The 13429-nt window shown below is 38.4% G+C and overlaps 1 protein-coding gene across 1 annotated transcript in view; it reads left to right on the top strand.

The window, feature by feature from the left end:
• Nucleotides 1–13429, top strand: part of LOC144070928 (uncharacterized) — a 138277-nt gene that overhangs the window by 112882 nt on the left and 11966 nt on the right. The gene's annotated exons all lie outside the window — the stretch shown is intronic.

Below are 13429 nucleotides of genomic sequence, written 5' to 3'. Positions count from 1 at the left end.
ACACAAAACTGAATTCTATTTTTTTTTTTTTTTAATTTAACCTTCGTTCTGGCCGGGTTAGCTGTTTGCCACGCCTCCACCTTCACGTTCGCTATCGATGGGCTGTTTGCTGTTGTATTCCCTTCAAAATATTCCGAAAATGATGCACACAGATGTCCTCACAATAGGATAACGCACGACCACTTGCCAACGAGAAGTAGTCTTGAATTAGCGATCGCGCCGCCAACGGGAGCTAACATGCTAAGGGGGGGAAACAGGAAATGCACGTCTAGTAAAAATACAGGTTTTATTTCTTCAAAAATAACAAACAAACAAATGAACAGATAAATAATCAATGAATAAATCAGTAATATATATGGTAGTGTAAAATACAGGTTTTATTTCTTCACATAAGCCACAGTTTGAGTTAAAAAAAATTAAATAAATTGAACTGAATGCTTTTATTGTCGGTATACTAGTATAATGAGATTTAAAGCTTTCACCATGTAGTGCACAAATAACAACAACAAACAAATGAACAAACACATACATAATCAATAAATAAGTAGTCAATTGAATTGAGTTAAATGAATTGAATTGAATGCTTTTATTGTCGTTATACAAGTATAATGAGATTTAAAGCTAGTGCACAAATAACAACAGACAAATAAATAATCAATAGATAAGGAATAAATAAGTAGTCCAAGTGAGATCCAACATAATAGATAAGAAGTAGTCAACATAATGGAAAAAAAAAAATAACCCAACTCTACAACTCGGCCTTGGAACAAGGAGGAAACCTTAATAAGTCAGTAATATATTTTATTTGCTTTGGTAGCGGAGTGCAAAAACGACCTTGGGACGGAAGCGTGAGGTGAGCTCTGGGAAATAGCTTTCCGAGAGCCACGTTAAATTCACCTCCCCTCCTCTTCCGGGGGAGGAAAAAAAAATGTCGGTCTGATCCCCTCTCGTGATCGGAGCGGGAGAAGGCGAGGGGCTGTCGACGTGAAGCCCTCCATCGCGGGCCGCTTATTATCCCCCGGCGTGGAAACAAGTCACGTCTTTGCCCGTGCGCGCCCTGACCTCTATATTCCATCACTTAGCAGCTGATGATAAGATGGAGGAGACTGACGCTGCCTGATTCGCACCCGGACGATTCAAAGTGAAAATGCGGCGTGTCAGGGTCGCCGGGTCAATCGTGTTGACACGAGTCGGGCGTTCGATGGAAGTAAAATGTGCCGATGAAGGTCAGCCGCAGCGTAAACATTAGCCCGCAGTGTGTTAGCTTCGGAATAATAGAGTCCTTTACGGCTGTAAAAGTTCCACTTGAAAATGGTGTTTGTGCAACTTTTAATGGCCGGCTGGCTATTTGAGAAATGCACAAATGCACACGCGGTTATATCACTCTGCAGGGCCGCTTTTGGCGGAAAGGTCATTTGTTCAGGCTATTAGATATCCGCCAGACAATGCAGTCGATGCTCGGCCTCTGTCAACAAGCTTTGCCGCTTATTGTCACGCAATCGGATTTCGACACTCGAAGAAAAATGGCCGGAATACGTGAAGGATATTGAAGAAGTTGCTGCGGATTATAATTGTGTGGAGCTGAGATGAATATTTCTAATAGTCGCTGTCACAAGTTTATAGGTGAAGTACAATTCTACTACAAATTGTAATGTACGGCTAGGTTTTAAAATGCAAAATCTTTACATTGTACATTGGATGAGTGGTTAGCATGTCGGCCTCACTGTTCTGGGGTCCTGGGTTCGAATCCAGGTTGGTCCACCTGTGTGGATTTTGCATGGGTTTCCTCTGGGTACTCCAGTTTCCTCCCACGTTCCAAAAACATTCATGGTAGGCTGATTGGACACTCTAAATTGCCCCTACGTATGAGTGTAAGCCCAGGCCTGCGTGGATTTTCTCCAGGGTACTCCGGCTTCCTCCCACGTTCCAAAAAACATGCATGGTAAGCTGATTGGACACTCTAAATTGCCCCTACGTATGAGTATGAGCGTGATTGGTTGACCAGCAATTCAGGGTGTCCCTTGCCTTGTGCCTGAAATCATCTGGGATAGGCTCCAGCACCCCCCACGGCCCTTGTGGGGATAAAGTGGTTCAGAAAATGAATGAATTGTACGTTACAGTTAGATCTACTAGTAATACCCAAAACATACTAATACTAATGTTTAATAAGATCATAAACTGACAATATACTGTCCTCCTACTCCCAGTTGTCACGATTTGTGTATTGTTTGGTGTTATTTTGGTTTGATTACTTGATGCGCCATGATTTTTTTTCTTGCCCTTTTGATTACTTATTCATGTCACCTGTCAGATGCTTCTCGTGTCTGTCGCCCACCTGTTTCTCAATTTCTTGTCACCCCTTTCCCGTGCGTAGAAGCTCCCGGTGTCAGTTCAGTCTTTATGAGGTCGTCCTCCATGTTATGTCAATGTCTTCTTCCTTTTATTGTCCTTTGGTTTTCTTACTTTCTTTTGTGTTGCCTGGTAGCAAGAGAACCGTTTTGTTGTTTTTAAAGAAACATTTTTAAGTTCGCATATTTGGGTCCGCTCAAGTCAAAAGGTGTAGCACCTTTCCTATTGGTTAGTTTTGGTATCCCATCCTCGCAATTTCTGCCAATTAAAAAAAACGGATTGTACATAATTCCATATTTGAACTTAAAAAACAACCACTTTAAATGTATTGGACGTCAGTTGCTAATATTTTGGAATCACTTTTAAACCAGATGCTTTTTTAGAATAATTCTGTGAATATCCACTTTACACATTAAAAATGAATCCATACGAGCTTTCATGCAGTAATCAATATGATTAATATTAAAATTGCAATGCCAATTATAATACATTGCATAACCAAAATCACAAAGATTACTGTGGAGCATAATTACGGATGATGAAGCAAATTAAACTGAAAAAAAGTGCAATTCATTTTCTGGTAGTACAAGATGGCGTATAGCGGTTTAGAAATGGCGGAATTATCCCCGTAATGTCACATTCTGCAACATTATACAATTAGGAACAGGAAGGCCTTCATCCGATTTTAATTGTTTTGTCTCTTCGGCAATAAGCACGCAATTCTCCTTGTGTATTGCCAATTAACTTTACTGCTTATAGCGTGGCGACGCAAAGTTCAGCATTTGCACCATAAAGCTTTGTTCAATCCACAAACGGCGAGCCAATCAGACGGGAAAAGGAACAAAGAGCCTTGAAGGCACACTACTTGGATTGAGTGTTCAGCGCCATTCTGCAGGCCATTGCCAGGAAATCTTTTTTTTTTTTTTTGCACCAACAGTTTCTCATCTGATTTGAGTTCAAGTGGAAATCTGATTGTTGTGTAAATATTGAAACACCTTAACTCACGTAAGACATACCTGGCAACCGCAGCCAAATGCTCCCCTTATTAATGATTGCAATTCCCCTTATTAAGTAATAAAAACCATACAAATGCAACGCATATTTTTTTTCATATAGGGCGCCGTACACAATTTTAAATGATCAAAAAAACGTATAAAATACAGAAAAAAACGTATAAGTTGACACATATGGTCACAGCTGGTATTCTTCGCCCCATTATTCCACATTTCTCGACTAATTCAAACATGAACAGTCTTTTCAGCTTGGTCTATTTCATTGACGACATTTTCATATTTCCCAGCATTACTCATTTTTCATTATTTCACATTTTTTGGGGGGGGAATATTCTACGCCCTTTATGCTGTTGATGTTGGTAGTGTGTACACCCTCATTTTCATCTCTTCTTTGGTTGTATATGGACAATTACAATTTAAGTTGGTATATTTTAGGGTGGATATTTATTATTGTTAGGCCTAATTTTCAATAAATATTTCATTGCTGATTTATAGGTTAGATTTGATCAGTAGAAGACAGCTTTATTTTATTTTCACTCCCTCCCACTTTTAGGCTCCCCATTTTCCAATATATTTTATACTATATATTATATTTAAAGGCACGGACACAATGAATCATTAGGTTATTTGGCTTATTTACGTCTTGGTTTGTTTTATGTTCATGTATTTGTTCAAACTGTGGCTGACGCCAATCAATAAAACCTCCATTTTCACTACCGTATTTTATCTAATTGAAATGGGAAAGTTTATCACCAGTCGACGACCAATCGATTTGAAGTGGGAGGGTGGCTAGGCTCGTCAACGGCAGCCAATGTGTTCATGTTATACTCATGGAATCGCCTATTTTAATGACAATAAAACCACCTTTTAAGCCTCTAAAGCTTTAATTATTCAAAATAGCATCCGGAATTATGAATGGTGCATATGATTTGATTTATGATCATCTATTTTTAATGCCTCACACGGTGGTTTAAGCAATTCCCAATTTAATTTGATTTTCCCGCGTAACCTCACCCCCCAAAAAATGTCAGGAAGCCCCGACCAAAATTAAATTACTGAGCGCGTGTATGTTTTATAGAATGAGAAAATATTGAAATTCAGACATTCCACCGCGGTGGAGATTGTTCGCACACTCGTGCGCTCTTAAATTGATTTCACGCTCGGTGGCTATCTGCATGAAAAATAAGATGCGGCATTATTAAGTGAGGGAAGTAGCGGCATCCCGTCGGTCTGGAACACCTTGTTGTTTTCCCTTAATGGCGCACTTCTCCTCCAAACTGGCGACTATCTCACGTTTATTTTTTTGTCGCTCGGACCTGTTGACCGGCACGCTGTGTCTGGCCTCGTTATCAACTCCGAACATGTCAGCCCGGGCGGGAATGGAACTTTAATGGTGGCAAAACTAATTAGCGCCGACTTTCAATTCAAGCTAATTTGAACTCGTCTAATTCAACTTTTTCCTGTTGTATCGCTTAAAGCTAGCCTTTGTAAAGTTAGACTTAAAATTCAGGTGTTTTTATTTGAATTAAGAGACTAATTGGACAAAAACTAGCAGATTTTAATGGTATTTTTGTGATTAAAGTTGTTGAGGATAAGATCATAACATGACAATACAGTTGAAGCTTGAACCGACTAAATGGGGCGTGGCTTATTTGTTGGGGCGTGGCTTAGTATTTGGGGTGTGGCTTATTTGTTGGGGTGTGGCTTATTTGTTGGGGCGTGGCTTATTGTTGGGATGTGGCTTATTCGTTGGGGTGTGGCTTATTTGTTGGGGCGTGGCTTATTTGTTGGGGTGTGGCTTATTCGTTGGGGTATATCTTATTTGTTGGGGTGTGGCTTATTTGTTGGGGCGTGGCTTATTCAGTGGGGCGTGGCTTATTCGTTGGGGTGTAGCTTATTCGTCAGGGTGTGGCTTATTTGTTGGTTTTGTCTTTCTTTTGCATAGTAAGCCCTTTTTTGTGGCTATTAGTCATTCATTCCTGTACAAAATTTTGTAATTAATTTGGGCTGGCATTGGATTGAAATAATAAAGAAAAATATTTTGTATTTTTTAACCTAAAATTGAAATACTGGCACCAAATTGATGGCAATCGTCCAATTTATTTGAACCGGGAGGATGACAGCGACCATTCACTGGATGCAAAAATTCTTAAACAAAATGATTACAATGATGTAAAAACTAACATTTTAAAACTATAAAGACATATTGGATAAAAAGTTCATGGGGGAGAAAACCGGAGTACCTGGAGGAAACCCACGCAAACTCTGAACCTGGGATTGAACCCTCAATTTCAGAACTCTGAGGCCGACGCACAAACTGTGCCGCCCCATAATGAAAAAATCAAAAAAAAAAAATTGTTGAGTAATGTGATTTTACCCGAGTGAAATTGCAACTTGCTTAAAAAAAAAACACACTGCCATTTTTAATTCCCAACACAGACATTTTGACCTAAATACCGTCATGGTGGACCCCTCCTAAATGCCTCCGAGCAAGGCATGGCGTCAAGGTGGGCGCATCAAATTAAATAGAGTGTATTTAAGTACAAATGGAGCGTGAAGTTCCAAGGCGACCCGTCGCGTAGCCAATGAGAAGTGGCGCTTGGCCGCCAGCTTTTCCAGATCCATCATAGGCAAGTTTACGCTAACCTTCGACGCTCTCGTGGCTAATAAGCAGGCGACGGCGAGATCGTTTGCTGAAGAGCAGAGTCGACGCGACGGCGTGGGAGTGCAGGATTACTACCTCTGCTCGTTAATTCACGGCTCGGAAAGCTCTCAGCTTGATTAAAAAGCACTCTTCAGCTTGTTAGTTGCCTTCTTATTCAATGAATCGGACAAACTCCAACATCATTGCAAGCTTTTGTTATGTCCAGAAATTGAATTCATCCTTTTATATGGTTTATCTTCATTTGGGTCAGAGGTGAGTGAGTTGAACCATTTTTCAACTGATGAGCAAAACTCAGTGGACTGGTTACCAGCCAACCGTAGAAATGTTTTAATAGATATTTTTTTGACATTGAATAGATCAAGGGTGTCAAACATACGGCCCGCAAGGAGGTTCGATCAGGCCCACACGATCATTTGAAAGTGAAAAAATGCATAAAATACAGGTTTTATATTTTAATGCAATGCAATTCAATAATTTTCCGCTAGGGGCACACTGTATTTTTGACATTGAATAGATCAGGGGTGTTAAACATACGGCCCGCAAGGAGGTTCGATCAGGCCAACACGATCATTTGAAAGTGAAAAAATGCATAAAAGACATTTTTTTTAATTCAATGCAATTCACTAATCTTCCGCTAGGGGGCGCACTGTTTTGCGCCATCTGCTCGTTGTTTCTACCCTGTTCTCTACCTGCCCGCTAGACCAAGGGTGTCAAACTCGGGTTGGTTTGCGGGCCGCATTAACGTCAACTCGATTTCATGTGGGCCAGACCATTTTAGATATATTTTTTAAAAAATCGGATTAAAAGAACTAGATCAAAAATCCTAAGTCTTCCGTTTTTTTCATTGATCTAGAACAATGTTTATTTGAGCTTTTCTTTTCCTTAGTAGGGGAAAACGTCTTTTTAAAGTTATGTTCAATATTAAAGTGGAAAACAGAAAATATTTTTAGATATTTATTTTTAGATGAAATGCTTTTTGAACTTGGATTAAAAATGCAATTATTGATTTAAAATGGGGAAAATCAGGAAATATAATACACATCTATATTCTTTATTTTGAATTTGATCCTAAAAGAGAAAGTCGGGACTCATGATTTACTTTCTCGGGCCACAGAAAATGATGTGGCGGGCCAGATTTGGCCCCCGGGCCGCCACTTTGACACCTGTGCACTGGACCCTCATTAGTTAAAATGGCGTTATCAAAAATAGAAAAGTAGGATAAAGAGTGTAGAATTTTCCAAGAAAAAAAATACCATGCCCTATTTATTTATATCCATCTGGCCGTGAATTGAAAAAAAGTCCAACCTTCCAGAACCTTTTGTGTTACAAACGCAATGTTCGCATTTTCATCTTGCCTCTTAAATTCATTTTGCACAAGAACGAATTTCAGTCATTTGTGTTCATCATGTCAAAACGTTGTCATTTCTAACTCAGGCTGCACATTTAATTGCCATCTTTTTCCAAATATGACCCGCTCATTAAACGGAACAGAACAGCCAGCCTTTTAAATGATCATCACATCTGCGCAGATTCCATTTTTTTTCACGTGGATTACATAAATCCCAGAAAAAAGGGAACACGCTGCCAGCAAACGGGCGTTTTCGACATTTCTGCCGAACGGCTCAAATTGACAGACACGTGTCGTCGGTCCAGGGTTTGATTCACGTTCCGAGCACAATCAAGTCGGAGTGGTGGTGGGCAACGTTAAAGCTTTCCACTCGTGAAAACCACTTTGATTTCTGGCGTGCGGGAGGGAGTGTGGCGGCCATCTCTCAGGCTGTTACGATGACTTTTCTTTCCATTTGCTATCCTGATGCAGCATTCGGAGGCCACACACAAAAGGCCCATTGATGGCTTTTCTTTGCTTCCATTTATTCCTTCAGGACACGTCCCAACATGTGGCCAGGCAATTGATAGACTACAGTGTGGTCACTTGACTTATAGTTTAGAGTTTTTTGTATTACAGTATTTTCTCGCACATAAGCCGTATTTGTAACTTAAATTAATGATGATTGAATCAAGGGTACGGCTTATATGCGCATAAATTAGACTTGACATGCACAAAACTGCAAGGTGACAAAGACCATAATGCAAGACAACGCGGCCGATACGGTCATTTATTTCAAAATAGAGAAAAGATAAATAGAAAAAACACTAAGCAACATTTTTTTTTACGTCTATGAATGAAATTCAAGAAAAAAATAAACCGTATCTTGCATAAAATGTCAAAAAACTCACTTAACTAGGAATGACAAACTAGATCACTTACAGTATCTCAGAAATACCACGTATGATGATTTTTCTTAAGATTTTCCCTTCAAAGGTAAAAATTGTGAATCAGGCGGCGGCTTATACGAGAGAAATCCTAAAATTCAACAATTTTGAGGCAATTTTAAGGGTGCGGTTTATGGTACTCGGTCGTTTGGTCGCCGGTCTTTTGGTCGCCCGGAAGGTTATTGATAATTACCATTTAAATCGTTGTGCAAATTCCCTAAATACAAACTGCAAATTATTATTTAGTCATACTTAATGCCCTATTAATTATTAGGCTAAAGAAAAGCTCCAAATTTCCCGTACTTTTATTGTTTTTTTTGGAGAACTTGTTAAGACCCTGACTGACTTGACGTAGCTTCTTAAAGGGACAACGCATGTACATACAAACTCTTCTACACTCACACGTCGGCTCAGTGAAACTGCTCATGGCCATTGTTGGCTTTTATTGATGCGTAGACCGTGTTGTTTTACCTTGTTTTGTCGCCGGTCTTTTGGTCGCCCGTTGTTTGGGTCCGGGCGACCAAAAGACCGGCGACCAATCGACCGCACACGGCGGCTTATTCACCGAGGCAGCCATCATGCAAGAAAATACGGTGTATATATATCGATATCCTCCTGACTACCAGTAGTTCAAATTTGTCCTCTGTAGAGGACATTTGTAAACCTAAATATCTCCCACCCAGTGTATCCAATCACATTTTTTGCTCTATAGCTCAGAGCTTTCCAATTATACCAAATTTCTTTTCTAGTATTCTAATTACTTCACATAGATTGGGGAATTTCAAAATAAATGTGATTGGACAAGATTTTTTTTTCTGGTAATCAGGAGGATATAGTATGTATAAAATGTATTAAATTGAGCTATCTTCATTGGGATTTTAATTTTCTCTTAAAACTTTGATATGTTTATGGACATTTTCTATTTGTTCTCCCAACCATGGGTTAAAAAGCCATTCGTAGAGAATTCCTTTCAACGTTGAATCCTTCTTAATATCACAAAACAAGCCATAACAGTAAAAATAAAAGCGAAATGGCACTGCTACTCTCTACTAAGTAATTCCTTACTTAAGTGTTCTCATTTGTCTGTCACATCCAGGCCAAACGCTTTTATCAGAATTTGTTTCCACCGCTTTTCATAGACATTAGCGGCAGTTGTGGTGCCGCAGTTCAATCAGGATAAGGAGGAACACCTCTGCCATCAAATTTAAAAGCTTCGCCAGAAGCCATTATTTGTCAAAATCTCTTTATGACAAATAAGTGGCAAACCTAGCAAAGTGTAAAATATCGTCCATCTTTTGTCAATGCAATCAAAACAAAAATCCTGTATAAGATCTATTTTATATATTTTTATATATCTAATATCTTATTTTTATATTTCAATAATTTACATTATAGTTAAAATGAGCCATAAGTAAGCAATGGCTTCAAAATAAAATGTTAAAATAAGAACAAAAAAAACAAGAAAGCTCAATTTAATTTTGGAAATATTTTTAATTATAATCTTATTTCTCTCCATATTTGTTCTGTGAGCCCCCAAAGAAACACACAAAAAACAAACATTTTTTATGGAATAATTTATTTAAAAAAAACACCAAATCATGCAATCATTATTTTTTTAATCATCTGCTATAATTAGTAAAAAAATAATACTTAATAATGTGGTCCATCAAATGATGACTTCATGTAGTCAAGGTGTTTTTGGAATAATTTATTTTAAAAAATTACACCAAATAATGCAATTTTTTTTTAATCATCTGCTATAATTAGTAAAAAAGTATACTTAATAATTTGGTCCATCAAATGATGACTTCATGTAGTCAAGGTGTTTTTGGAATAATTTATTTAAAAAAAATAACACCAAATAATGCAATTTTTTTTAATCATCTGCTATAATTATAAAAAAAAGAATACTTAATAATTTGTCCCATCAAATGATGACCTCGTGTAGTCAAGGTGTTTTTGGAATAATTTATTTAAAAAAAATAACACAAAATAATGCATTTTTTTAATCATCTGCTTTAATGAGTAAAAAATAATATTTAATAATTTGGTCCATCAAATGATGACCTCATGCAGTCAAGGTGTTTTCGGAATAATTTATTTTAAAAAATAACACCAAATAATGCAATTATTTTTTTTAATCATCTGCTATAATTAGTAAAAAATAATACTTAATAATGTGGTCCATCAAATGTTGACCTCATGTAGTCAAGGTGTTTTTTTAATTACTCACCCACCCTTGAAGGGGTTTAAACTGGTTTTGCACAAAAACAGCAAGCTGAAGGTTGGATTTCATCATGACGGATGTCCAATATATTCGAGCCGTGAAGGTTGGCAGCCATCTTTCAAGTTTTAAATTGAGAGTTCACTTTCGCGTGAGCAAGCAGAGAACGTCCCACAATGGAGGCGGGCCCGTGTCGAGTAACAGATGTTGGAACGCCGGAGTGTGCACCAGAGGCTCTCGAACAGATGAAAGCACATCAGGAAGCGGACAAGATGGCCGTGGGGCGACGCCCCCTGTGGAAGTGCAACTAAATGCTCCACCCAAAAAGATGGTGGTGGGGCAGGAGGATGGAAAACGGTGGTGGCTCGTTTCTCAAGACCTTTTGACGTCTACCGGGGGAGATGTTAAGGATGTTTGAACTCGGTCCTGCGCATTATGTCTCGAGGCTAAAATCTATACATTCAATTTCTACTCCAAGTTACAACGCGCCTGGGAATGTCTATTGTATTTTTCATTTTGTGAAACATTGATTAGTTACCTAGGAGATTTTGAGGAAATGCACTCATTCGTGAGTCGCGTTGCATCTGTAGAAGTTGCCATTTTTTTTAGACTGGTAATGCTCATTTCTTTTTATTTGTGTATTTCAGCCTTTTCATATGGTATTAGGCCTCATTTGGGTTGACGGTGACATGGTGCAACCAAGAAAGGGCGGCAGCCAATCGTAGGTGCTAAATTTGACATAACCATGACTCGCATTTATACCAGCAAACAAGTTTAATACCTGCAGGAGTTTAGTTGAAGTCATCAGTTTGTCTGTTTTTGGAGCATTGGAGGAAGTTGGAGTACCTGGAGAAAACCCACAGATTTTACAAATTTGATCCCCATATTTCAGGACTGTGGGGAAAATGTATGACATATTTTTGCAACTTTAGGTAGGTGATGCAATAGTATGTTTTCAGGGTATAAGTGTTACTTATATCATAGTACATGGGGTTAGGTCAGGGTTGTTTAGGGTTAAGATGTAAATATCGTATTTTCCACACTATAAGACGCACTTTTAATGAACAGCCTAACTTAAAATGTTTTAAATATATAAGGCGCACTAGACCATAAGACGCAGTAGTAGTGGTGATGGCAGTAATAGTAGTAGTGGTGAAGGTAGTAGTAGTAGTAGTGGTGAAGGTAGTAATAGTAGTAGTGGTGATGGTAGTAGTAGTAATGGTGATGGTGGTAGTAGTAGTAGTAGTGGTGGTGATGGTAGTAGTAGTGGTGATGGTAGTGGTAGTAGTAGTAGTAGTGGTGATGGTAGTAGTAGTAGTGATGGTGGTGGTAGTAGTAGTAGTGGTGATGGTGGTAGTAGTAGTAGTGGTGATGGTGGTAGTGGTAGTAGTAGTAGTAGTGGTGATGGTAGTAGTAGTAGTGGTGATGGTAGTAGTGGTAATGGTAGTAGTAGTAGTAGTAGTAGTAGTAGTAGTGGTGATGGTGGTAGTAGTAGTAGTGGTGATGGTGGTGATAGTAGTAGTGGTGATGGTAGTAGTAGTGGTGATGGTAGTAGTAGTAGTGATGGTATTAGTAGTGGTGATGGTAGTAGTAGTGGTGATGGAAAATAGTAGTAGTGGTGATGGTAGTAGTAGTGGTGATGGTAGTAGTAGTAGTAGTGGTGATGGTATTAGTAGTGGTGATGGTAGTAGTAGTGGTGATGGAAAATAGTAGTAGTGGTGATGTTAGTAGTAGTGGTGATGTTAGTAGTAGTGGCGGTGATGGAAAATAGTAGTAGTGGTGATGGAAAATAGTAGTAGTGGTGCTGGAAAATAGTAGTAGTGGTGATGGAAAATAGTAGTAGTGGTGATGGAAAATAGTAGTAGTGGTGATGGAAAATAGTAGTAGTGGTGATGGAAAATAGTAGAAGTGGTGATGTTAGTAGTAGTGGTAGGGGATTGTGTTATACATAAACTAGGTGGAGCTGTAGTTGTTGTAATAGTAGTGGTTAGAAGTTGTGTAATACATAAATTAGATGGAGTGGTGGAAAAGAGAATCAGCATACAATGATTAACTAAAATTGGTCCATATATAAGGTGGTATAGTGCGGAAAATATGGTAGTTTAGGATTACATTTGGTTTAACATAAAGGTTGGGTTACCATTCTGATTAGTGTTGAGTAGAGTTTTCGAATTACAGATATGGTGAGTCATATTGGGGTAGGGTAAGTAGAGTTTTAAGTTAAATAAATGCGTCATAAATCACATACAAAAATGACTGTGGATGTCTTGCTGTTAAGACTGGATACATTTGGGTTGAGGGTCTGTTTTGGTTAACGTTTGTTGGTGTTGAGTTGATGTTGCTGTGATTTAAAAAAAGACAGAATCAAAGATTCTTTTGGGTGAATAAACAATATGAGAGTGGAGAAAAGGTTTGCTTTTTCAGATTGCCATTAAAGATTTATATTTAGTCTGCTGAACATGTTGTTATTTCTTTTAAGATAAAATAACACCTCTTTACTGGCTCCTTTGCCTCGGGGAGGATTCATACTTTTATTGTCTGTACGTCTTTTAATGGCCGATTCCCTAAGCCACTTTCTATCTTCAACATTAATGTTATCTATTGACTACACTCAGCCCACCCAAGTAAGCGTTTGCACCCCTGCCTGTGACTCATCCATCCAACAATTGCCTTACGTATAAAATGTGTACTGAGCTGCCAGCTTTGTTACTTCTTCTTCTTCTTACCCAATACACCGAATTGATTCTATTGGGAGCTGCCAAATGCAGTCGTACGAAAGGAATTGGTTCCAGAACTTTTTTTGTAACTTGAAAATTTCGTAAGCAGAACAGTACTTTATATGTAAATTTTCAAATTCGGGCAAAGTGTCCCAAATTTGTATGAAACATGCAAGAAAAACACAAA

This window comes from Stigmatopora argus, chromosome 3, assembly GCF_051989625.1.
Source record: "Stigmatopora argus isolate UIUO_Sarg chromosome 3, RoL_Sarg_1.0, whole genome shotgun sequence".
In the NCBI taxonomy this organism is placed as follows: domain Eukaryota; kingdom Metazoa; phylum Chordata; class Actinopteri; order Syngnathiformes; family Syngnathidae; genus Stigmatopora; species Stigmatopora argus.
Note: the sequence above shows the minus strand (reverse complement) of the source record. Positions and strands in the feature narration are given on the sequence as shown.